Consider the following 25168-nt stretch of genomic DNA (forward strand, 5'->3'; position numbering starts at 1 on the left):
TGTCCACAACATTAGCAGGTCATTGGATAACTATGAGGGTCTTTCTCCCTCCCATTTTAAAAGGTCAGATTGAACACTAGTGTCTCAGAGTCACCAGGCGGCCCTGGCCTATGTAGGTACAAATTTTAACTACCACTAAACAGCCGCATGACCTTGGACGGGTCTCCCCACCTCTGGGCCTCAGTTTTCTCATCTGTAAAATGAAGGTGAGGTACCTAACATCACAGGATTATGGGGCTGTGTTCAAATGAGAGGATAGAATGTATGGAATTAACACAGTGCCACCATCACCAATGTCGTCCCCATGGTTAAGAGCCCAATGTACACAAGTTCTTGGTAGTGGGGAGGGAACCCAGGGAACCCACCTATATGGCAGGCAATAGCTCTACCACTGAGCTATGTTCCCAGCCCAATATAAAGTATTTTAAAGGTCTTCTTAAATCCCCACCCTGGGGCCAAGTGTGCTCCACCAGGAGGATCCCAAGTTCAAAGCCAGCCTCAGCAACTTATCGAGGCCCTAAGAAACTCATGGAGACCCTGTCTCTAAATAAAATATTAAAAATGGCTGGGGATGATGTGGCTCAGTTAAACATCCCTGGATTCAATCCCCAATACCAAAAATATAATAATAATTTTTTCTTTTAAATTCCCCCTGGGGATACAGCTCAGTAGTAGAGCTGTATCCCCAGGGGTAGTAGTTCAGCCTTCAGGAGGCCCTGGGTCTGATAAGTACCACCACAGAAAGAAAAAAGTAAAGAAAAAAACAGAAAAACAGAAAGCTTCCCTCTAAAAGTCCTGAACTCCCAATATGTGAAAAAGAGAAAAAACGGTGCCTGCACTTAAACTTGGCTCAGCTCTTGATAATAAATGGAAATGCATGGTTTGCTTTTTTACAAGGCCAGAATGGCTTTCTTTCAGAACACTGGAACACAGAAAAAAACCAGGGGAGCAGGGGGAGAAAGGGACATAAGTAAAAAGTCAGAAAACTGTTAGTCCCACCCCCCCACACCAGAGGTGGAAGGGTTGAGCAGAGCTGACTGCTTGTGACCCTATAGGGAGGGATGGGGAATACACTGCAGGCTGACATTAGCTCAGCCTGACACTAGTTCAGCCCAGTGTTTGCAGGGAAGATTCTACTCAGCCCTGGGGTTGCTGGATTCTGCTAAGTGCTTTAGTCTAAATCTTTGTGTCTCCTTCAAAAGTCCCAAGTTGGTATCTTCCAGAAGGCAGGGCCTCTGAGCACTGATGAATGGGCCTTATCCAGGAGGATACCAGAGGCCCTCACCCTCTACCACAGGACACCCTCTATCACACCTCTATCACAAAACACAACTGTGATGGCACCTGATCTCGGACTTCCAGCCTCCAGAAATTCCTGCTGTTGGTAGGTCACCCAGCCCATGGTGCTTTTTCACAGCCAAACAGCTAAGACAATTAGTGTTTATAAGAACCCAGAAATGCAAGCTTTTATTTGAAATCTCACAATCCTCAGAGGTTGGTGACTGACAGAAATCATGACATATTGGTCAAACCAACATATGGGGAAGGGGAGGAAAAGGAAATGTAGGTATCCAGGGGCTGGAGCTGGGGCTCAGCGGTAGAGCTCTCATCTAGCATGTGCGAGGCCCTGGGACCACATAAAAATAAGTAAATGAAATAATGGTATTGTGTCCAAGTACTTCTAAAAAAATTTTAAAAAGTATGTATCCAGTATCATTTCTTATAAATTCCCTATGAGGAAAACAGAGATTGCACATGAAGAATATTGGCCCTACTCTGCCATCATTTAAAAAAAATGCTGTTAGGAATGACAGGGTCAAAGGTCAGGGGCATCTTCCAGTTTCAGTGAAGGTCACTCCATCTTTGCTAACAAAAGTCTCTGGGCCTTTGTGCCTTGGAGTTTTGGGTCAGAAATGCAAACGTGCAATGGACCTTAGGATGTTTTAGTCCAAAACCCTAATTTAGGACATAAACTGAAGCTCAAAGAGAAAGCCACTGATGTGGCCACCTGGTGAGTCCCCCAGATGCCATGAACTGGAAGGATCACGTGTCTAAGAGGAGCACCTCCCCTATCTGTGAATACTGGAGAGGACAGGAAGTGTGCTCAGGCCCTGTGTCCCCCGACCTGGCCCTGCTGTGTCCATGGCCGAGTGCCTTCTGCATCCACAAGTTCCCACCCTGTGGCAACATAGCCCTGAACAGTCACTCAGGCTGTTCTGTCTGTAGAGCCAGGATCTGAGTCTGCTGGTCCAAAGCAGGGGACACCAACTTACAGACACATCAGTTGGTCATGAGGTTTCGGTGCCACAGAAACGGTCTTCACACAGGGTAAGAAGGCAAAGCAGAAAATACCCGAGTGGATTAGCTTCCAGAGGAAAGAACTGTGAGCAAATCCTTAGAAAACTGTAGGGACTCCCACAGTGAGTGTGCATGGGTGTGCATGGGCAGAAGGAGGAGACAGGAAAGGACAGCTTCTGGTCAGGAAGGACATCTGCTCTCAGGACTCCCTGGGAACTGGAAAGGGAGTGTTGGCTCAGGAAGCCAAACTGGTGGTTTAATTAAGGGCTGAGGGTTATCTGACCACCATTTTCTTTCTGATAGCTCTGAGGTGGCTCCAGGGCGACTGCAGTGGGTCCTCACCAGATTCTGGGACAGAAGGAGCAATTCAATCTCTGTGTTTTCAACTGTAAAATGGTGATGCACATGGCCCTTCCTGGCACAAACATTCAGACTGACATAAATGTTTGCAACGGCAGGTGACATGGGACAAATGCTGCTTTGGTATCATCATGAACACTTTTTATTTCCCCAAGTAGTTTTTCCAAGTGCCCCTGAAAACACACATTGGATCCTCCAGTTGCTCCTCCACGGATGGGATCCCTAACTGACAAGGCAGCTACCAGCCATAGGCAGCCACATCACTTTAAACAGAATGAAAAAACCAAGTTGCTCCCTGACACTGGTTGATTTCGAGGGCTCACGAGCCACATGTGACTGGGTTGACACCAGACATCGGGGTCTAGGATACATGTCAAATCATTCTCTGGTGATGGAGCCCAGCTGCACTTTTTGTTTCTGCTCTTGCCCTGTCCTTTAGTCCCATGAGTCTCCATGACAGCCCAGGGGCCTGAGCAGCAGTGCCAAGATACCCAATTCCATGAACGAGGAAACCAGACCCATGGAGGTCCACTTGCCCATAGTCACAGAGCCAAGGGCAGAGCTGGCAGTTCACTCTACAATTTTGAGAATGAAAATAGATTTGCGCTGGACACACGCCTTTCCCAGGCCCGGGCACTTAATGTGGCTAGGGCTCTTCCTGTGAAGGCAGCAGTCTCATCTAATTCAACCTTCCATCTCCAGGGCCCACTCCAGTACCCAATAATGCACAGAACAGATGAGTGGGTCACCAAGAACTGCTGCTCAAGAACCACTCAAGGCCCCCTGACCTTGTAGTCCACACAGGGGTGGACACTTCCGCCAGTGAGTCCACAGTGCTCTCACGTTCCCTATTTGGAATGTCTAAGCTGCACCAGAGAATTTTAAAGCCAGAACGTTCCCTAGATGAGACCCAGGATGGTGAAGAGGTTTTCCTGAGCCTCAGACAATCCTGTCAGCCAAGGGGACAGGGAGCCTGTGCTCAGGAGAAGGGGAGGTGACCCCTGGGCCATGCCTCTACCAGGGGCCCACACCCTTCATTTTACAGATGAGAAAACGTGACCAGCAGGGAGCTATGTTGCCCAGCACTGGTCAGCAGGGGAAATCCTCAGGCCACCCGGGAAAACAGTCCTAAGAATATAGAAACATGAAGCCAAGAAGAAGCCCCAGCCCCTCAAGAACAATATCCTCATCTCCTCTGGGTCATTGCTCTGTCCCCAAAAAGATCTGAGAACCTGCTGGAAACCTCACACAGGCCCCTCTGAGCTGCCCTTTCTACACATGCAAATGACAGGCAGCACCAGGGCAGCCTGCTAAACAGATGCCAACCTAGCTCCAAGGAACAGAGCACTGTTGCCCACTGGCGGCCCGCTGCACGGCCTTACCTGACTCTTGCTATTGCTGCTCAGTAAGCCGGGCTTCTTTTTCTTTTTAATAGGTCTTGTAAAGGTGTCCTGCGGCAAGTGGCCATAGGAAGAATGTGGGGGGTTGGGGAACTTTCTTTTCTGGGCTGTTCTGTCTGCAGAGCCAGGATCTGAAAGAGACACATAGGACCACACATTTTAAAGCACCAGGGTAGCCAGGGTCCCATAGGAGGGTGAGTGTGATGTGGTACATTTTTCCCCAAACTCAAGGTCATTTGAAAGTATACTCCTCCTCCTAGAATATACTTGCCCCCATTTTTATTGTCCAAGGTCAAGGATGTGCATGACTATTTTTTTTGGGGGGGTACTATGGATTTAACCCAGGAGCACTCTGCCATTGAGCTACATCCCCAACCCTTTTTAAAAATTTTATCTTGAGACAGGGTCTTCCCAGGCTGACCTTGACCTTGTGATCCTCCTGCCTCAGCCTCCCAATGAGCTGGGATTACAGGCATGAACCACCACACTCCACTCCTACGTGATATTTTTATGAAATCTTGGTTGGTTGCCAAAACAAAAAAGTTCAAGGCCCACAGGCCGTGATGACACGAGAGAAAGTTGAGCAACAATCCCACGTTGGGGTGAGAATGAGTCTCCACCTTGCACACTCATCATTGTTCCCGACTGTGTCCCTGTTGACAAGGCTGCAACCAAGCTCCTAGGAGGCGTCACATAGGCGCCCGCTGCTGTTCACATGCCCAAGAACTTCTTTTCCACACCCACAAAAATGGCCAATCAGTAAACGATGAAAGGCAGGTCACCAAGGCCACACACCAGGGCAACAACAGCACCTTTCTCTGTGCAGAAAAGGAAAGCTGCTGTGTATACTCACAGCTGAAAAAACAGAATGGGTAAAAAGAATGACACTGCCCACCGGAAAGTTCTCCCAGCTTTCAGCAGTGGGCACTCTGAGACCTTCCTCCCAAGAAATCAATACAAATTACATTCTTATTGATTCTCGCCTGAAAAGTACCAGCCCCGCGTCTTACCAGAACCCCCTCGTTTCCAGCCTTTCTCCCAGTCAGAATCTCAGTGTATCCTTCTACCACCATCCATTCAGTCTTCACCTGCAAGGACCAGAGTCCATCCCATGACCCAAGGTGGCCTCCTCGGCTTATGGACAATAGTGGCGTATCTTGGGACAGCTGGCATCCTGAAGAGCAAAAGCTACAGACACAGGAGAGTGGAGAGTGCATCCTGCACACCAGGGCTGGGACAGGATGTGAGATATGGGAAGATGACAATCCCCAAAGATGTTCCTCCTGCAGCTCAGCACGGGGCAAGTCTCAGCACACACCACCCTGCACCACATCTCCTGCCTTCAGGGTCCAACACCACTGAATGCAAGGCCTCCAAGTGGCTCCCTTTGGTTTGGGAGGGCAGGCAGCCTCTAGCAAGTGCACAAGGCCTGACAATGAGTGGACACTCCTGCCTCACCACCAGGCTTCCAGAAAGTTCGGAACCAATGATCAGCAGAGGAAATTCAATACTAACCACAGGTGTCCTGAGGGTGAAGAGCCCAGGGTCTGGGGGAGCATCCCACAGACACCAATTGGAGGCCCAGAAAGCCCAAAGGGTTGCCCCCAAGGCACAGGAGCTAGTTAGTGAGAAAGCTAAAAGACAGAAACTGGGACAGGCTCCGGGAATAGGGACCGTCCCCAGGGAAAACGGCTTTCCCAGAAGGGTCCGCTCCACTGTCTGATGGGAAAACTCACTTTCTCCACACTGCCTGGCTCCACAGAACCCTCCTGGAGCAGAGCAGGAACAAGAGGATCCCACTCAGACCTGGACAACTTATGTGTCCACAAAGAGCCAGTCCTCAGACACAATGGAATGTTCCAGCCCTTTGAAAAAAACAGGCAGCCAGTTGCCGTGACCCACCCCTGTCATCCCCAGTGACTCAGGAGGCCGAGGCAGGAGGATGGCAAGTTCAAGACCAGCCTCCACAACTTAGTGAGACCCTGTCTCCAAGTAAAAATTTTAAAAGGCCGGGGATGTTCGAGACCCTAGCATGTTCCCTAGCACTGCAAAACAGAAAGGATCCAAAGGGCACCTCCCCATGAACTGAGATTGCCAAGCTTCGGTGCCACATTGTAAAAGCAACAGGTATCCAGCACATTAAGGGACCCGTAAGGATGTGATTATACATCGGTGCTTGTGCATCCTCAGAAGACTCCCACATGAACACAAAAGTACAGCAGGGCTCTACATGGGGACAGGTGGCCGCCTTGGAAGGAGATGTGTAGGGAGCGGAGAGAGATTATTTTTCACTGTACACCTCTGTGTATTGTATTCACTATGTGCCTGAATGACTTTATCAAAATAAGGGAAATTAAAAGTATTTACAAAGTTCAGTTACACATTTAAAAGAAAGAAAGAAAGTCCCTGATGAATGAAGGAGGAGGCCCAATTCAGGATAAAAACATCCCAGGTGGATAAATTTGGGACTGGATTGAGAACCACAGAAGGCACTTGGGATTTGCACTATGTGACTCTAGTACACCCCCATATTCTGCTCAAGTGTCAGAGTATAAATGTTTAAGGAAGGTGTTTTGAGCCAGAAGTGATGGTGCACACCTGTTTTCCCATTGACTCAGGAGGCTGAGGCAGGAGTATCACAAGTTCAAAGTTAGCCTCCAAACTTTGCAAGATCTTGTCTCAAAAAGTATAAAGGAGCTGGGCCCGGTTGCACACGCATATAATCCTAGCGGCTCATGAGGCTGAGACAGGAGAATCGAGAGTTCAAAGCCAGCCTCAACAATGGCGAGGTGAGGTGCTAAGAAACTCAGTGAAAACCTGTCTCTAAATAAAACAGGGATGAGCATGTGGCTCAGTGGTCAAGTGCCCCCCAAGTTCAATCCCCAGAACCAAAATAAATAAATAAATAAGATTAAAAAGGGCTGGGGTACAGCACCCCTGGGTTCCATCCCAGCCACCAAAACACATACATAGAGAGCAATCAGGCAAAGGCTTTGGTTGGTGTGTTTTCAAGTGCATTGTGAGAGAAGAAAAGCTCACCAGAGGGAGAGAGAGTGAAGATTTTCAGTGTTTCTCAAGAGGATTTTGGAAGGGAAGGCTCATCCTCACTGCAAGGACCACCTCAGCAATCTGCCACTCATTTCCGTCAGTCCCCAGACACACAGGGTCTGGTGATCGGACCAGCCCAGCCAGTGCTTAGATGGCTGCTGGGGCCAGAGCAGCGCCAGCTCCCCCTGGCACCCTGTGACTGAGGTCCCCTGGGGTGATGGTAACTAGCAGAAGTAGCAGCAGCAGCACCTGATAATACACTAGAAATGACAATTTGGGGGCCCTGCTCTGGATCTACAGGATTAGAAACACTGGGGCAGGTCCCAGCCACCCTCTTCAATGGCCTTCCAGGACTAAGAGGCACCCAGTTTGAGATGCTCTGGGTGGTGTGTGTCTAGGGGGACTGTGAGGTCTCGGGGCTGGGGAGGCATCTCCTCCACCTCCCATCACCCTGTGGGGGCTGGTCTGGGGCTCCACAAACAGCGCCAGGCAAGGTGACCAGGCCGGAAAATGAGGCTACATCAAAAAGAACCCTAGGAAGTGTCTTTACCTCTCAGGGCCTCTGCGCCTGGTCTGTAAAGTGGGAAAGGAAGAAAGAAAGGGACCCAAGTAGAAGCTCTTCCCTGGAGTCCACCACCAACAAAAGGCACGTCCTGCACACAGACACAATTCCCTAGGCTGTGCGGCCACAGCCTACTCAGGCTTCTCAGAGGTGTCCTAGAGATCAAGACCACAGGGCCAGAAGATCTCAAAGTCCCTCTGGGACTTCAAAATCCTTTAATTCCATGGGAAAGATTCAGATCAACACTAGAAATCAATATTCCCATCAATCATTTAGAGCGCCCAACGCAAGTTTGCCCAAGTCCACCAGAACACCAAGAGGAAACTGGGGTGCTGAACTGTGGAAGGATAGGTCTGGCCCAGGGTCACCACACTGAAGAGTATTCCAAACTTTCCAGTCTCAGCAGAACATTTAAATCCCAATTGTGTGCTGGGATTGTAGCTCAAGTGTTAGAGCGCTTGCCTAGTTTATGCAAGGCCCTGGATTCAATCCCGAGCACCATATAAAACTAAACCAACAAAATAAAGGTATTGTATTCATGGACAACTAAAGACATTTTTTAAAAACATAAATAAATGATTTTAAAAAATTGTCTGTGGTTACAAAGGCCCCGATTCCCCCCAGAGTTAATGAGAGTTGAGTGGCTGTATCCAAGGGACAGAAATTTAATAGCTTCCAATCAGCAGACACATCTGGCAAGAGCAGGGCCTTCTGTGAAGCTTCCGAGGTAGAAACCCTAAGAAACGTCCGCAGGATCCCATACCCTTCAGAGGTCGGAGATGGCGGTCAGCTCTGATGCAAGCCCTTGGCTGAGACCAGACCTCTGGTGGAGACAAGATGGTGGTAGAAATCTGGCTGTCGTCATGGTAATGAAGCCACCACGGGGAGCTTTTCCAAAAGGCTGAGTAAATTTCTTTTTTCTCTTTTAATGATTTAATTCTGACGAGGCCATATTGCTAAGCACATTTCATCCATGAACTTGGAAGGATGACAAACCGCCACTTGGACTGTGGCGTGGGGAAGGGTTCACTTTTGATTTGAAGGGTTTCTTGGTTCTCTTTCGGTCTGGGTTTTTCTGGCCACTTTCTCTGGGTTAGGGAGACTGGTGACTCTATGGGGCTGGCCCACCAGCAACCCTGGGCCCCTACCCGCCCTCCGTGTAGGTCTGGCCTGTGAGGGATCATCTGGGTGAACCCGGCCAGGGAGGGGCAGGGTAATGACTCTGGGGTACACATTCAAACTGATTGGTTCAGGCCCTCTATGCCTAGTGACAAGCTGCACAGGGCCCTAGGCTATTAATCAACTAAATGGTCAGTAGGGTGTTGTCTTAACTGCCTCAGGAATTTCAGGTTCTGGGTGTAGCAGAGGCACTTAATAATACCTGGTCCTTCACTTTTTAACTCAGACCTTGCAACTTAGAAACTTTACAATGCCCAGTCTTTTTTAACTCAGGCTTTGCAGCTTAGAAACTTTACCCTTTCACTTTGTCACATGCAATAAGCACAAGGCACCATTTAAAATGCTTCCCTGTGGTTCCCTCCAGGTCACTTGTCCAAGACGGCACAGCTGCTGAGGGGCAGGCAGGGAACTGAACCCAGGCAGTTGTGCTGGCTCTGAGGCCCACGCTGCCAACCCTGGCACCACAGGGCCTTGCACCAGCAGGGCCTCATCCTTGGCTCCGAGTGCGAGGACTTTCTAAGTTAGGGCCCAGGGTTGAACAGGTGGCTCTGATTTTGCTTTTATTTTTGTTTTTTCCCCAACAGCTGTGGGGGCAGGGAAGGTCCCACAAGGAGTTGCGGGAACTGGGCAAAGGTGGCACACCATTCTCTCCAATGACAGTCGCCCAGGAGCACATTCACCTTCCAATCTTCCAATGGTGGCATCAACCTGCCTGGTGCTACAAAAGAGGCTGGGGGCTCCAGGGTCACCTCCCCTCCCTTTCCTGTCTCCACCAAGGCCTCCCGACAGACCACACCAGGCACCTCATCCCCACCCACGCCCAGGGCCTGACTCAGCACTGGATGCTCTCACATATTACAGGGAATCCTTGCCTCCCTCCAGGGGAAGGGCTGAAGCTCAAAGGCCCAGGCCTCCTGTTTCTGTGGGTGTTAACATCTGCACAAGCCTGCTGGGGCCTGCATGCAAGATGACTGGGAAAAGCAAGTCCACCACTGCATGTCCACCACTGCAGCAGGGTACCCTGGGGAAACTGGAACAACTGGTCATCCTACAGAGTAGAGGCACCAGGTCATAGATGACAAAGACAGGTGGTCAGGAAACTGCTCTCTGGCATTAACAGCCTCCAGAACATAGTTCTACTCTCCCCAGCAGTGTGACTGTGACGAAGTGACTCAGCCTCTCTAGGCTGTTCTGTAAGACGGAGACAAAGGGCAGAGTCACCAAAGGAGGAGATGAGTTGATTTTGCTCAGCTTTCAGGAGAAGACTGGGCACAAAGTGAGCTCAATTAAGGAAATATCTCAATCATTGCTCCTTCTCTTCCTCATCTTCCTCCTCCTCCCCACCACCACCCTGCCCCCAAAGCAGAGCATGCCTTCTCCAAAACACATTATCAAAGACACCAGTCTATGTGGAATGTGGAATGAGCCAGGATGGATTTCTGCATTTCAATCAGACCATAAAAATGCAGGATTCCCAGGTAACAGCAGCAGAGGAGGTCAGAGAAGGCAGCACCAAGGCTCAGACAGCTCTTAGTGACCACAGCCCTTGCACAGGCCCTCGCACAGCCTGCCTCAAAAGGGACCACCCGCACCTGTCCTTCCAGAAGCAGCAAGGTGGAGCATGACTGCCCTTCTGGGACATGGAGCAGGGACCCAACCAGCCTCCCACTTCAGGAACCTTGGGGCCTCCATGAGGAGCAACTACTATTAAAAAAAAAAAAGGCCTGGAATTTCCTCCTGGCAGAGAGCAGGAATCAGGGCAAAGGATGGGGGCAGGGAGTGAAACTGTCCTTAGAGAAAAGAATGTTGAGCCTCCAGAAGCATATGAGTCCCCACAGACCTGGGGAAGACTCAGCCTCAGAGCTACAGGAACCCATGGGGAACACGGCGCCCGCCTGCCTGGGCCTGCCAGGTCAGAGGATAGCAGCCTCCTCCATGGCCCTGGTGGCAACTCCAGGACGCCCTCGGTGACAGGAGCTTCCCACCCAGAACCGGGAGATGAGGTGAAAGGGAAAACAAGGCAGTGGGATAAGAGGGTCACTTCCCCGGCAACTTGGGCACTGTGACCTAAAGTGAGCACAGGAATCAGGGAGGGCATGCTTACTGGCCATGGAGGAAGCCTGGCTTCTCTGAGGGCCTGGCCTGTCCTTTTCCAAAGACACAGAGTCTTACTTTGCAGATATTCCTGCTTCCAGCTCCTCGGCAGCCTCTCCCAGGGGGAGGAGGAAGAAGCAGAGGACAGGCTAAGAGTCACCAGTTACTAGGCCAGCCCTGGTCCTGGACATATTAGGTCACCTGGTGGGGCAAGGACACCATCACCTCTCTGCAACCAGGCCATCTGGGGTAGAGGCTTGCCTTCATGTCCCTGAGCCTTCGTCTCTGATTTATCACCCTCGGCAGCAGCACAGCCAAGTTGCAAGTCCTCAGTGCACTGCACCAAAGAACCATTTATTCAGGTGAAGGTGAATAAACACAAGGAGTCTGAGTTGTTCTGCAGGCCAGGAGTGAGGAGGGGAACAGGACTACGGGCAGTGCCTTGTATTTTCAATGTGCTTTCAGTTGTCCTAATAATTGCTTCAAATTGCCTTTGAGTTCTGATGCACTTCCTGGAAGGGAGAAGCCCATCCTGGTGCTGGAGGAATGACCCTGTCCCTGCACAGCCTCCCCCACCCCACACCCCACAGGGCAAAATGGGATCAAAGGGCAGTATGAATGCAAGAGGTGGACCTGCTTCTGCCCAGGGATGGGGGCTGGTTTCCAAATGGCTTCTGTTTTCAGCTCAGCAACCTCACTTCTCCTTGGAGCTGGATTGAGGCCCTGGGGGAGGAAGAGGCAAGATCACAGGCCAGGCATCTCCTGCTGGAGAACCAACTAGGTGCAGTTTACCAAGAGACAGAGCCCAACTCGCTCCAGGAAAGCACTGACCCCGCCACCCTCAGAGGCCAGGCCTCGAGGCCACTCCAACATGGCACATAGCAGGCAGCCAGCCACCTCGGCCAGACCACACAGGCAATGAGGAGGAACCGGTTGCCTCAGGCCATCCCAAGGCTGCTGGCTCTGCTGGCAGAGACCCATCTGCCTGATTCACGTGGCTGCAGGACTCCGTGCCCACCCCCACTGTGCGGCTGGGCTTCTGGGAAGCTCAGGTGCCCCACGCTTTCAAATGGGGCAGTGCAAGCCATGGCGGCGCGAGGGCCTGTTCAGACACAAAAAGGCAATTCTGTGGCGGCTGCAGCTGAAGCCCAGAAGTGGTTCTGCGAGAAGAAAGGGGAAGAAAGGCGCCTCAGAAAGGAGGAGATGAAGGCCGAGGAGCCGCTGGGAACTGAGCAGTGCTCCGCAGGCCTCTGGAAAGTCCCCTTAATGAAAACAAGAGCATGCTGACCAGGAAGAAGGGACAGCCCTCCACAGCGGGAACCCCTCTGGGGAAGGGAAGATTTCAGATGCAGAACATGGCCTACATTTCATGGAGCTGAGGGAGAGAGGGAGGGAGGGAGGCTTCCCATCCCCGGGACACCAGTGGGGTGATGCTGAGATGCCCTTCCTACCTCCTACAGGCAAGGCACGCTCAGAGCGGGCACCAGGGCAGCCACTGCAGCGTGGCCATTGGAGCCCAAGACAGGACGCACAGCAGTGCCCACCCACGGGGGAAAGCGACACAGACAGAGCACCACGGGCCAGCCACATGGTGGGATGCAGAGACGCCTCTGTGTGCTGTCAGGGCATAAAGCCCTCAGAAACCAGGCAGCCACAAGAACTAGGTGCAGGAGGGGCCAGGCACGCACTGGGTTTGCCAAGACCTAGGACACTCAGTAAGTGCTGGGCCCCTGAATGCTCCGACACTTTAAGTGGGGAATGGGGACAACAGATTGATGGAACACTCAGGACATGCCAGGTGCTCCTACCTTGTATACCCAGGATCCAGTATACAGCAGGAGCTCAGGGCAATTCTCCCCCAACCGCACATCCACCTAGGGCCACCTCTAAGGGACTCAGATGTTTAAAACAGTGTGGAACAGAGGTCATCAACTGGGTTCCCCCAGCAGAAACATCTGGAGATAATTTTGGTAATTGCCAAACCCCTCAGAAACCCCATTTTATTGATACGGTAGACAAAGAGAGGGGCTGCTACTGGCCTGTGGTGGACAGAGACCAGGGACTCTGCCAAACACCCCACAGGATGGCCGCAGGACAGACTGATCAGGTCCATAATGTCCACTGTGCTGAGAAGCTCTGTATCAAGGACCTTCCAGTGAGCCTGCAGGAGGCCTAACCCTGAGTATGCTGCAAATGGCCTGGGCTGAGGACACCCAGCATTTCACCTGCATTTCAAAGGGAAGAAAACAATGGCAACAGTCACAGATAGTCACTGAGCAACTTCCAGATATCCAGGCCACCAGCATCAGGGGGAGGGCCTGCCCTCCAGGAAGGACAGCCAGAAATAAATAGCTGCCTCCTGCTGAACACTTACTAGGGGGGTGGATTTTCTAAATAAGAATCAACTTATTTCCAGCTCACCACAATTTTCCAAGACAGTAGGTTCTCAGAAACTCCACTTTATTGATACAGTAACTGAGGCCCAGAGGAAAAGAGCCCCATGGTAACATGGTTAGTAAATTGAAAATGACTGACTGCATTCTAGACAAAAAAAAAAAAATTAAAAAGAAACATCAGGAATGTGTGATTATGTATGGGAGGAAGGTATAGCAAGGGAAGTACTTCTCTATTTTCTTTTTGTACAGGGCTCATACAATAAGTTACTGCTTATTGAGAAGCTACTTTAAGAATCCTCCACCTCCCAGGGTGCAGGGAGTGTGGTGGCTCAGGCCTGATCCCAGGAAATCAGGAGGCTCAGGCAGGAGGACTGCAAGTTGGACGCCAGCTCGGGCAACTTAGCAAGACCCTGTCTCAAAACAAGAACAGGGATAGAGGGCTTGCCTGAAACATGAAAGACCCTGGGTTTGATCCCCAGTGCAGGGAAGGAAGGCAGAGAGTGAGGGAGGCAGGTTAGGATGACAGGTCTGGTGCCTGGCACCTAAAAGGTGCTCAGCAAAGGGTGCTCCTGCCCCTCCATCACTTCTGCCCTTTCATTCCAACCTTCTTGGCTGCCACTTTCCAATCCCATGACTATCCAACCACCGGCTGGACTGCTTACCTCAACAAGACCAGGAAGGGTGAATCCTCCTCCAGTCCTCCTCTGAGAGCCTCTTATCAAGACCTACAGCACCACCAGTGTGCAGCCCTGTACCGCTCTGTTCTTCAGTCACTCAACTCCAACCTCAGTGGCCCCCTTCTGCTGCTCAAACAAGCCATTTGCACATGGATGCACCTCCATCTAGAATGTTCTCTGCAATCTTTTCCATACTGGCCAACTTCGGCTTTGGCCTCAAATATCAGCTCCCCAGAGAGATCTTCCCTGACCACCCTGGACTCAGCCTCCTCATTGCAGTATCCAGAAGTTGTGGTGTATTCCCTGGGTCGCCGTCCCTCACTGACGACTATCAAGTTATTTTCTGCCAGGCGCTTGGGAGGCCGAGGCAGGAGGATTAGAAATTCAAAGCCAGTCTTAGCAATTTAGTGAGGCCCAGAGCAACTCAGTGAGACTCCGTCTCTAAGTAAAATACCACAAAGGGCTGGGGATTGGGCTCAGTGGTTCAACACCCACAGGTCCAATCTCTGGGACCAAAAATAAAATAAATAAGTAAAATAAGTGATTCTCCTCCTTTGCCAGTTCACTGGCTGACTGTGTCTCCTCCTGACTGACTTCCATCTCGGCATGTCTGTCCTTTGCTGCAGTCCACAGCTGCGCACACAACCTGGCCAGGTGCCCCCAAACACATCTGGATGATGAGGTTAGGACCAGAGGGGCACCAGCCACCTGGACACTCCAGGTTGTCTTCCCCAGCCTTCAGGAATGCCTTCAGCAAATCCAGAAGAGCAGGAATGTGGAATCAACAGCCCAAAGGGGACCTGAAAACAGGAAATTCCCCTCTCCACAGGTACAGGACCATTCGGGCCCATTTCCCCCTAAAAGAAAGGGATTAAGGGAGGATTTATACCCTGAATGTGTCAGGGCTGTGCTCAGACACACCACTGGAAGACCAAAGTTGGGGACTCGGGAGGCTTCCTGGCCCCCACTTCCCACTCATCCCACTCTTGGGGACAGGTATTGTTCTGGAGAATCAGGGGCAGTAAAAAAGAGAAGTGACTTTCCCTGGGGAAAACACACTCCCTGCCAGGAGACCACAGGCACCTGAGGCCCCAGCCTCTCTGTCCTTTGTCTTAGGGGCCTTTTAAGCCTGAAGCTCTCTGTGGGGACAACTCCCCAGGTCCTCAGCCACTGGGATTCTCAGTTCTGCACCTGCCTGGTGAAGCCTCCTGCAGCCAGGACAAGGCCAAAGCTGCCTTTCAAGACTGTCACCCCATCCAAGCCCCGGGGCAGGAGTGAAAGGAGTCAAATTTCTTCCTGCCTCCGCTTGGCCTCCTCAGTCTCCGTTGGGCCTCCTCAGCCTGGCGAAGCATCTGCGGCCCCCAGACTTGGTCCAGATTTCACAGATGCCCACCTACCCTACCACACAGCCCCTCGCTCTCCACAGCCTACTGTTTCTGGCCCCACAAAAATAGCCACTGGTTTGAAAGATGGTCCCCAAAGACTAAAGTGCCACAAAGGGAATTAGGCTCACTGGGGAGGAGGAGGTGACAAACCAGTTCAGCATGGTAAGGAAGGAGAGCCCTACTAGGGTAACAAGGGAACCAGTGATCCAGGATGGCCACCACTGGCACTCAGGCCAGGGAAACCCCCAGCAAGGCCTGGGCCAGAGGTGGCCAACAGAAGCCCCCACAGCTGGACATCACTATTCTAAAATTTTTAAATTGGAAGCTGGGCACAGTGGCACAGGCCTGTGATCCCAGAGACTCAGGTGGCTGAAGAAGGCTGGCCTCAGCATCTTGGCAAGAGTCTCAGCAACTTATTGAGACAAAAAGGTTTGGGGACCTGGCTCAGCAGTCAGGCACCCCTGGGTTAGCCCACAGTATCCCAGATAAATAATTACTTGATTTGATTTTTAAAAATTGGCAGAAACTAGGGTGCCGCTCAGTGGTACAACACCAGCCTAGCACGTGTGAGACCCTGGGGTTCAATCCTCAGCACCACCAAAGAAAATGAGAAAGAAAGAAAGGTAGAAACTAAATTTTAAAAACAAGATGTGAAGTCACCAAATCAGGCCCTGCAGGGCCCCCATTCCACACAGACCACTGTCCATCACTGCCCCTCAGGTGGTACTGCAGACTCCACTGTAAACTGCTCACAGGGCATGGAGAAGATGCAGCCAAGAGGGCAATGAGGAAAAGTGAAAGCCAGAGAAGCAGAAGTGGGGGACATGGAATGGGGAGTTCAGGTTCAGCCTCCTAGGATCTGAACAGGTTTGTCTATATATGGGGTGGGGAGTCCAGATACAAGCACACAACTGTTAACAATGGTCACCTGCCATAGAGGGGTCTTTGCTTTTTCTCTGAGCGGTTTGACTTGTTGTAAGCAGATCTACACTGATTTTATTGTAATTGGTAAAGGAAAAATCCAACGAAACATTTTTCCCTTAAAATTATTTTTAGTTCTAGGAAGATACCCTTCATTGAAAAAGGCATGTACTCAGCAGCTACTATGAAGTGACCGCCCCACAGTCAAGAGATGCAAGGGCTGGACCTTGGGGTGCAGGGACAGGAAGTAGGTCTAGCCCCCTGGGTGCAGGGACAGGAAAAACAACCAAAGCAGGGAAGGAGGCCAGGAGAGGGCAGCTGGCTCTCTCCACACCCCTTGAGGAAGCCCGGTACCGGGGTCTGGCAAAAGGCAGTTGCTCAGGACATGGGCAAGAAATGCCAACTTGGGAAGATGGGAAGAGAGATCTCATCAAGCAAAATATCAACTCAACACAAGGTGGAATATCCACCGAGCACTGGGCCCGGCTGCATGCGTCCCCCTCCAAGTGCAGCTCAGTTCACAATGAGCCCATTCACCTCTGGAGCCGCAGAGGAGGGTGGCCGGACAGCACTTGCTTTAATAGCGGCCCTGTTCTGGGTCTCTTCTGCATCTGTGCCATCCACTATGGTGGCCTCCAGCCCCAACGGGCTGCTGTGCACGTGAAGCGGGGCAAGGACTGCTCAGGAATCAAGGGCTCAGGAGGGAGGGCCTGGGTCTCCAGGGATATGGAAGACCAGGGAAAGGTGTCCTCAGAGAAAGGCAGCTGGAAGGAGCTGAAGGACGGCTCAGTAAGGGTGCATCACAGGACCACAGGCAGCCAATCTGCAGAGCCCTGCGGGGCGTCCCCAACCCAACAAGGATTCTGCCTCAGCACCGCCCAATCTGCAGCAGCCCTCAGACACAAAGCAGGACACACACCTGGATTTGTGTGTTAGAAAAAGTCCAGCAGAAACAGTATGCCAAGAAGGAAAGCAATCAGAGGGAAGGGGCCATGTCTAATAGTCCCATGTTCCTGAAGGGAAAAGATAAGCCACAAGGTGTAGCACACAGAACAGACATCTGAGCCAGGGAAGTATTTCCAGGCACTGAATTTTGCTAGAAACCAAGCCAAAAGGATCAAAGTTCCATCCATCAGATAGACAAAATTCATTCATCCATTCAAAATAAAGATTCATTGCGCACCACCTATGACAGGCACAGTACTAGTTAAGAGGATGAACCAAAACAACAGCCAGAACTCTTCTTCTCCTAGAGCTTTAAATGGTTGGGTGGGGAGGGGCGTCAAGGAGAGAAAGGGGAGGAGAGAATTTCCAGGTATGAGCAAAGGCCCTGTAGCCAGCAGTGACTCTTTCAAGGATCTGTAAGATTGAGTATGAATGAAGAAGAGAGGAATACAGGGAGTAAGGAGGCCAGTGAGGTAGCCAGGAAGATGGGCAGTGGCAGTGCATGAGGATTTGAGGACTGAGATCTTCACCCTAAAAACTAAGGAGAGCAGGGGGTGTAGGTCAGTGGTATAGAACAAGAAGTGGGATTTGCTTTTCTTGACCTAGAACTGCATGGTCCTCAAAGTCCTGTGAGAAGGCGTGTCCAGTATGGAATCAAGCCACACACTGGACAGAAGAGGCAGGGATCAATAAAGGCGTTTCTTTAAGTCTGTGAAATGCTGATCTCTAGGTTCCTAGGAGTGTAGGGGGAGGCAGGGGTTCCCAGGAAGTTGAAGGGGACCTTGGGGACCTTACAGCATTGCACTCACTCCCACCACAAGCTATGGCCTTCCCAAATGTGCTCCATATGTCACTGGTAAAGAATCCACTATACGAGCCAGCTCCCAAGGCGCAGACCTGTAGTTCCAACTACTCAGGGGGTCGAGGCAGGAGAATGACTTTAGCCCCGAGTTCAAGACCACCCTCGGCAACACAGCAAGATCCCATGTCAAAAAAAAAAAAAAAAGAAAAGAAAGAAAAAAATCCACTGTAGCCAAATGTAGTAGAGTTTGAGCATCTCGAAAGTACATCAACCCGAAACCCAAGATACTCTAAAATCTGACACTTTTCATGCTGATTTGACATCACAAGCGGAAAATTCCACACCCGGTCTCATGTGACAGGTCAGTCACAAGAGAGGCCCACTAAAGATAATGCCCAAGATGAGCTACAGGACACTTGTGGAAGATGCATACGAAACAGTAATGAACTCTATTAGACTCTGTTTAGACTCGGGTCCCGTCCAAGATACCCCAGTATGCACACGCAAATATTGCAAAATCTGAAGGAAAAAAATCCCAACTCCAAAACGCTTCTGGTTCCAAGTATTTCAGACAAGGGACACTCAACCTGTAACATTACCCAAAACTTCAAGTGAAAAAGTGTCAGGGTCTCTAAAAGCTCTCGGGGGGCCCTTGGGGTTTACTCAAGGCATTGGGAGGAAGAAAGAGATGGGGCTCCTTTTTACGGCTGAAGAGAGTCTATTTCTGACCATAGTCCCTCAGAGTAGTAATAGTCCCACAAACAAGTCCCAGGGTCATGCTTCAAATGTGGAGCAGGTGCAGGGTTTCTGCAAGTGAACCCCAAAGCTAAATTAAGTCACCCAGGCATTACCAACGGGGATCCCTGCAGGGAGGGTCTCTAAATAAAATACTAAGAGGTGGTGATGAGGCTCAGTGGGTAAGCGTCCCTGGGATCAATCCCTGGTACCAAAAAAAAAAAAAAAATGATACCTTTGTGCACACAGACTTGGGTTCTTGAAGTCTCAGCAACCCAGTCAAGCCCAGGTCACTACATGTGTCACTAGCTCACCTGGTGCCAGTGGCTCTGTGAGAAAGGTGTCCTGGACACAAAAGCCACCACCACAGCCACCCTCCCCAGGAAAGAGCACTCAGCTCTGCCCAAGGACAGCCTCCAAGAAACGCCCAGTAAAGAGGAAGGTCATGCTCAAAACAAGGTGAGCCCCTCCAGGGACTCCTCACCCAAGCAAGGTACAGAGCACCTGGGAGCTCATCCCAAACAGCGGCAGAACAGCTCTCTCCCACTGCATTGGGGCCGCAGGACAGGCAGGTGCAGGGCGGTACCCGGTGTCGGGGTCTAGACAGAGGTCCCAAGCCCTCTGAGGGGCCACCCTACATGATCCTTCCCTGTTGAGCAGGGGTCAGTCTGGATACCGTTTTCCCATCTCCCTGCACACCCTCTTCCCAGAGGCTGAAGATGCGGGGAGAGCAGAACAATGAGGAGGACCTGCCCTGGCAGCCCACCTAGACACGCCCGCCTCTGCAAGCCTGTTCCAATGGGGGCCAGCCCCTTGGCCCTCACCACAGCCCAGCTCCACTCTGAGCACTCTACAGGTGGGCAACTTCACCTCAGCACTAACCCTATATCCTTGTTATCCCCAGATGGGGAAACTGAGCCACAAAGAATAAATACTGAACTAGGGAGGAGGCAACCCAGAACCAGGGAATCTGGCTGGAGGAGTTTGGCTTTTGAAACCTTTGTGGTTCCTGACCCCTGAAGGGAGAGGAGGAGTGAGCATGGAGGCCCAGGCCCTTCTAAAAAAGGCATCTGCACTCTGGCACAAAAACAACAAATACAGTATGAGAGCAATATCAGAGTGATCAAGGAACCTTCTGGATGCTGACGATGCTCGATTATCTTGACCTGAGTCATAGACCCAAGTGTTCACTAGGTCATTCATCAAGCTATATGTCACAGATAAGGTTAACTGAGCAACAGGACATGGTACACAAAGGGCAGACAGCAGGAACCACCTTTCTCACTGCTGAAGGGGGAGATTTCAACTAAGGGGATGAAGCTAGAGCTGATCCGTACAGGAATAGGAAAGCATGGAGTCAAGTGCAGGATCTCATGATCTCACATTTAGCTAACACAGATGGGTACAAGCAGGAGTATGGATAGACAGATGCCTATGCCCTGGTGGCCACATAGGTAAATGTTTCCCTCCTGTCAATCAGAGAACCTAGAAGCACAGACACCCAGGAACTGTGAGCATGCCCAGCACACAGATCTTGATTTCTTTTTCTTTTTGGTGCTGGGATTGAACCCAGGGCCTTGTGCATGTGAGGCAAGCACTCTATCAACTGAGCTATGTCCCCAGGCCCAGATCTTGATTTCTATTACCATTCTCCAATTAAGGAAAAAAAGGAAAAGGAAAAAAAACAGATCTGGGTGAAGTGGCATATGCCATAACTCCAGCTACTCAGGCAGCTGAGGCAGGAGGACCTCAAGTTCAAGGCCAGCCTCCACTACTTAGTGAGACCCTATCTCAAAATAAAAAATAAAAAGGGATAGGGATGTAGCTCAGTGGTAGAGGGATCCTGGGTTCAATCCCCAGTTATGGGAAAGGGGCGTTCAACTTCCAAAATGGGAACAATGTGCAATAAAACAGATATTTAGCATTGTATTACAACCCAAAGTATAAACCAATTATACGTAAATTCACACTCACATGAAGGATTAAATAAACAAATAAACAGGGCAGAATAAACAAAACCTGCCACACAGAAAAGCTCCAAATAATTTCCTGAGATCCTCTGCCCTCAGGAGGTAGAGTGGGCCTCCCACTCTAGGTGTGGCTGGGGCCTTGCGACCTCCTTCCAAAAGACACTATATGAACAGCAAAGGAGCTGTTACCATGGCCAGGTGGCCAAGGTCAACATCAGCACTGATGTAAGTCACTGATAACAGGCACCCTTAATGTGATAAAAATGGCACTGTACCTCGAGGGTTCTTCCCCATAAAACCCCTCACGTCAATCCTGAGGTTGGCAACTCGCCATCCACCCTGAGACTCACCACATGAACCCAGATGAGGGGCAACCTACCAAATGCCTGGCCCACGCCTCAAAACTGTCAAGGTCATTGAAAACAAGGCTGAAAACCTGTCACAGCCAGGAGCCTGAGGAGATAAGACAACCAGGTATGGCGGATGGGAGCCTGGAACAGAAAGGGGCCTCAATGGCTAAACTAAGGAAATCTGAACACAGCAAAGGCTTTGATGGTAATGACATGCCACCCCAACTCGGATTCTGACAAATGCTTCACACCCAGGATGCTAGGAGTGGGGTGGGGTGGGCGCTCAGGCTGGGTGACATGGGAATACTATCACTGTCTTCACAACTTTTCTGGAAATCTAAAGTGACTCTAAAATGCAAAAAGTTTATTTCAAAAAACAACAGAAAATGAAGGAATGACTCTTTAAGGCAGGCGGCCAAGAAAAGTCACCCTCGGGAATGAATCCAAGCAACAAGACACAGGCAGCCAAGTCCTAGGGCAGTGTGTTCCAGACAGATGGCACACAAGCCCCAAGGAGGGCCCAGAAGGAGGCCAGAGAGCTAGAGTGGAGTCAGGAGAAATGGCCCTAGGGGAGCAGGATGTCACAAGAGGAAGGGAGCAAGGCTGTCCCGGGAGGCAGGGCACAGGGACTTCAGACGAACGGAGGATGCTGGCAGGTAGGTGGAGGGGCCAGCAAAAAAGAGACGCTTTTTAATATCCTCCTAGCTCCAGCAGGGAGAGTCCATGGTCACCCAAAGCGGTCACTCAGGCAGCAGAGGGGCTGCCACCTGATGACGAGTCAGGAGCACCCAGGCGTGAGATTGAGAAGAGGTCTCCACGCTTACAGGGCCAGAAGAGGCATCTCCACAGGCAGATGGGGCCTGAGCAGGGCAGCACCCTGCTCTAGATGGTGATCCGTGACTGTCACTGTGAGGGTACTTGGGCCACTGCAAGCACATCGAGGATGGAGGCACCTCCTTGGAGCCAGTCTCAGTTCAGTCCTGCTGTGCTGCTGACCACCCAGGAGACCCCACCATCTGGTGCCTCAGGTTCCTCATCTGCAAGGGGAAATGACAGCTCCCACCTCAGAAGGGGACTGGCGGCTGAGCACACAGGTGCTCGTCTACAACCCCAGCCTCCCAGGAAGCTGAGGCAGGAGGGTCACAAGCTCAAACTGTCCCCCCCAAAAAAAATATCAGCTGGGCACAGTGGCGCACACCTGAAATCCCAATAGCTTGAGAGGCTGAGGCAAGAGAATCACAAGTTCAAAGCCAGCTTCAGCAACTTAATGAGACCCTAAGCAACTCAGGGAGACCCTGTCTCTAAATAAAATATTTAAAAGGGCTGGGGATGTGACTTAGCACCCTTGATTTAATCCCCTATACAAAAAAAATAATAATTAATTAATTAGAAACCAAAGGGAATGTGGTGAGGCTAAGTGGCAAAGCACCTGCCTAACATGTGCAAGCCCTACACCACAAAGACAAAAGATTAGAGGAATTCATCAAGAGAAGGCGCCAGGTATGGGCCAAGCCTTTATTAGCACTTCATAGACACAGTGCCATTTTTATAGTTGTGGGGGAAGAAGGAGCCTTAGTTTCTAACTCAGCATCCCTTTCACAATAAGAAAACAGCAGGTCAGACACAGACAGCAAGCAGCAGAGCAAGGACAAATGCCACCACACCTCTCTAGGCTCACTGCACCCAGCCACAAGCAGGTGAGGGGCACAACTTTCTCCAAACACGGCTCTGAGAAGGCACTTCCTCTGCATGAGGTACTCCGTGACTCTCCCCAACAATGGAACCCAATGGCCCTGCATGGGAAGGAGCTGCGACCTCACCCTACTCCCCAGAACAGGCTACTCCCAGCCAGCCCAGCCTTGCTAGTGATCTGAGCCTCAGCTGGGCCCAAAATGCCATGCTGACCTGTCATCATAGTCCCTAGGGAAGCTGAGGCAGGAGGATCACCAAGTTCAAGGCCAGCATGGGCAGCTTAGCAAATACCCTGTCTCAAAATAAAAAGAGCTGGGGTGCAGCTCAGTGGTCAAGTGCTTGTCTATCATGCACAAGGCCCTGGTCACACCCCAGTACTGCAAAAAATGAGTAAATAAGTGTGTGTGTGCGTGTGTGTGTGTGTGTGTGTGTGTGTGAGAGAGAGAGAGAGAGAGAGAGAGAGGCAGACAGACATGCTGCTTTATAAAAATCCTCAAAACATTTTTGTTGTTGTTGTTTCAGGAGCCTTTAGGGAGTCACTGGTTGTGATCCTCTGGCCAGATTAGAATGTTCTTCTGGAATAATCTGTAAGCACCCTCTCTGCAGCCCCTCCCACCTCCCTGAACACAGAGCAGGCACTCAGGGAGTTTCTAAAGGAATAAAAACACTGATACAGCCATTAAGTCTAGGAACAAGCATTTTCATCAACCAGACATGAAAAGGACTCAACAGCTCACTTCTAAAAGCACAATGAGGAAGAAGTGAGGACCTGCTCCCTCTGCAGAGGCCTGTGAGTCTCACAGACTAGCCGAGGAGTACCAATCCCTCAGCCACCAGCAGAGGAGTCCCCTCACACCCTGAGCAAACAAAGTGGATATGCCCTAATGTGCCACGATTTGCCCTAAATGCAAACACTGCCCCCAGCATTCCAGAAAGCCCAGATCTTCCTTCTCATCTCTGACCCAAGACCACCATTTCCCAGGGCACCAGGCCAACTTCATCCCACTTCTGAGATCCCAAAGAGGCCTGTTGCTAAAATCAGGAAGCCAGCAGCAGCTGCCCATCTCCAGGCCCAACACATGCCGAAAACCTAATGTCAGGACAATTCCTGACAAGTAGGTACACCTATGCATACATGCAGGGGAAAGATAATCAAAAGATTTCTCTAGAAGTTGGGTTCAGCCATTAATGGTTCCACATCTCACAATTCACAGACTGTTGCAATGCCAGCTCAGAGGGCCATCCTTCACGGCTCCCCAAAAATAAAAAGAAATCCCCATTCCTTCCTTTGTGCAAAAGTACATAATGCAAGAATTTTACTCACCTTTGGAGTGAGTAGAAATATCCATGCCCTCTACCACCTCCTGATCTGTTTTTATTTCCTCTTCAGCCAAGCTGAAATAGAGCAAATTATGTTCATGTTTAGGAGGGATAGAACCTGCCTGGGGGCAGCTGCTAAGAATCCTAGCCACAGCCCACCGGTAAGACAAGCCCCCATCCTTCCTCCACCATAGGGGAAAGAACAAACCTGATTTCACAGTGTTAAGATTCCTAAAAGACTCCTTTAAAACATCAGATGCTTCTTTAAGTCAAATTACTATTCCAATTGTCATGTTATTGGGTATGCAAAAAGCAAATCTTTTTGGATACACAATTACAACCCACCCCTTTGGGCTCATAAGAACCCAGCCTTCAAATTAACAAGCTTCTCACTGGCAGAACTGGGTTCAAAGTCAGGCAGCGGGAAGGGTTCGCAGAGTTCCCAGAGTTCTCATCTCTATACTCTGCAGTGAGTATTTCCAAGACCACAAAAATCTTACAATTCTCTGATGAGGCAGGAACACAAGGAGGGGGCAAAAAAGATACAGGTTAAATTACAAAGTAGTAAAATATGCCCAGACTCACTAGAAGAAGAAAGAGCTGGTTGCAAAACAATTCCAACAATCAACATCGACTCCACAAATTAGGGGTCTATGCACCCCCCCACCCCTCTATGGTGCATCCTTGTAGAGCAGGCTTGGCTCCCTCTGGAGCTGTGACTAATTATCCTCCCCAACAAAAGTGGAATGAAGAAAGACCCCGACAAGAGTCAGGGATGGGAGAGAAGAAAGGTAAGCAAGTGCCCTTAGCTGGAAAGTCTTCCAGAACTTTCTCTCCCTCTCCCCTGGAACATGGGCCATTCCAGATCTTCCCCCCATACCACCTCCCAAGCCAAGCCCAGGGAAGAAGTGAAGTCATGAGTTTATAGGTGTGAAGAAGGGCTTGAGGCACAAGAACTTTCCACTCAGGCACCACTCAGAATGCGATTCCATCAGACCACAGTTCCACAAGGAGCAAGAGGTACATCGCCAACC

Source organism: Urocitellus parryii, unplaced genomic scaffold (assembly GCF_045843805.1).
Source record: "Urocitellus parryii isolate mUroPar1 unplaced genomic scaffold, mUroPar1.hap1 Scaffold_71, whole genome shotgun sequence".
NCBI lineage: Eukaryota > Metazoa > Chordata > Mammalia > Rodentia > Sciuridae > Urocitellus > Urocitellus parryii.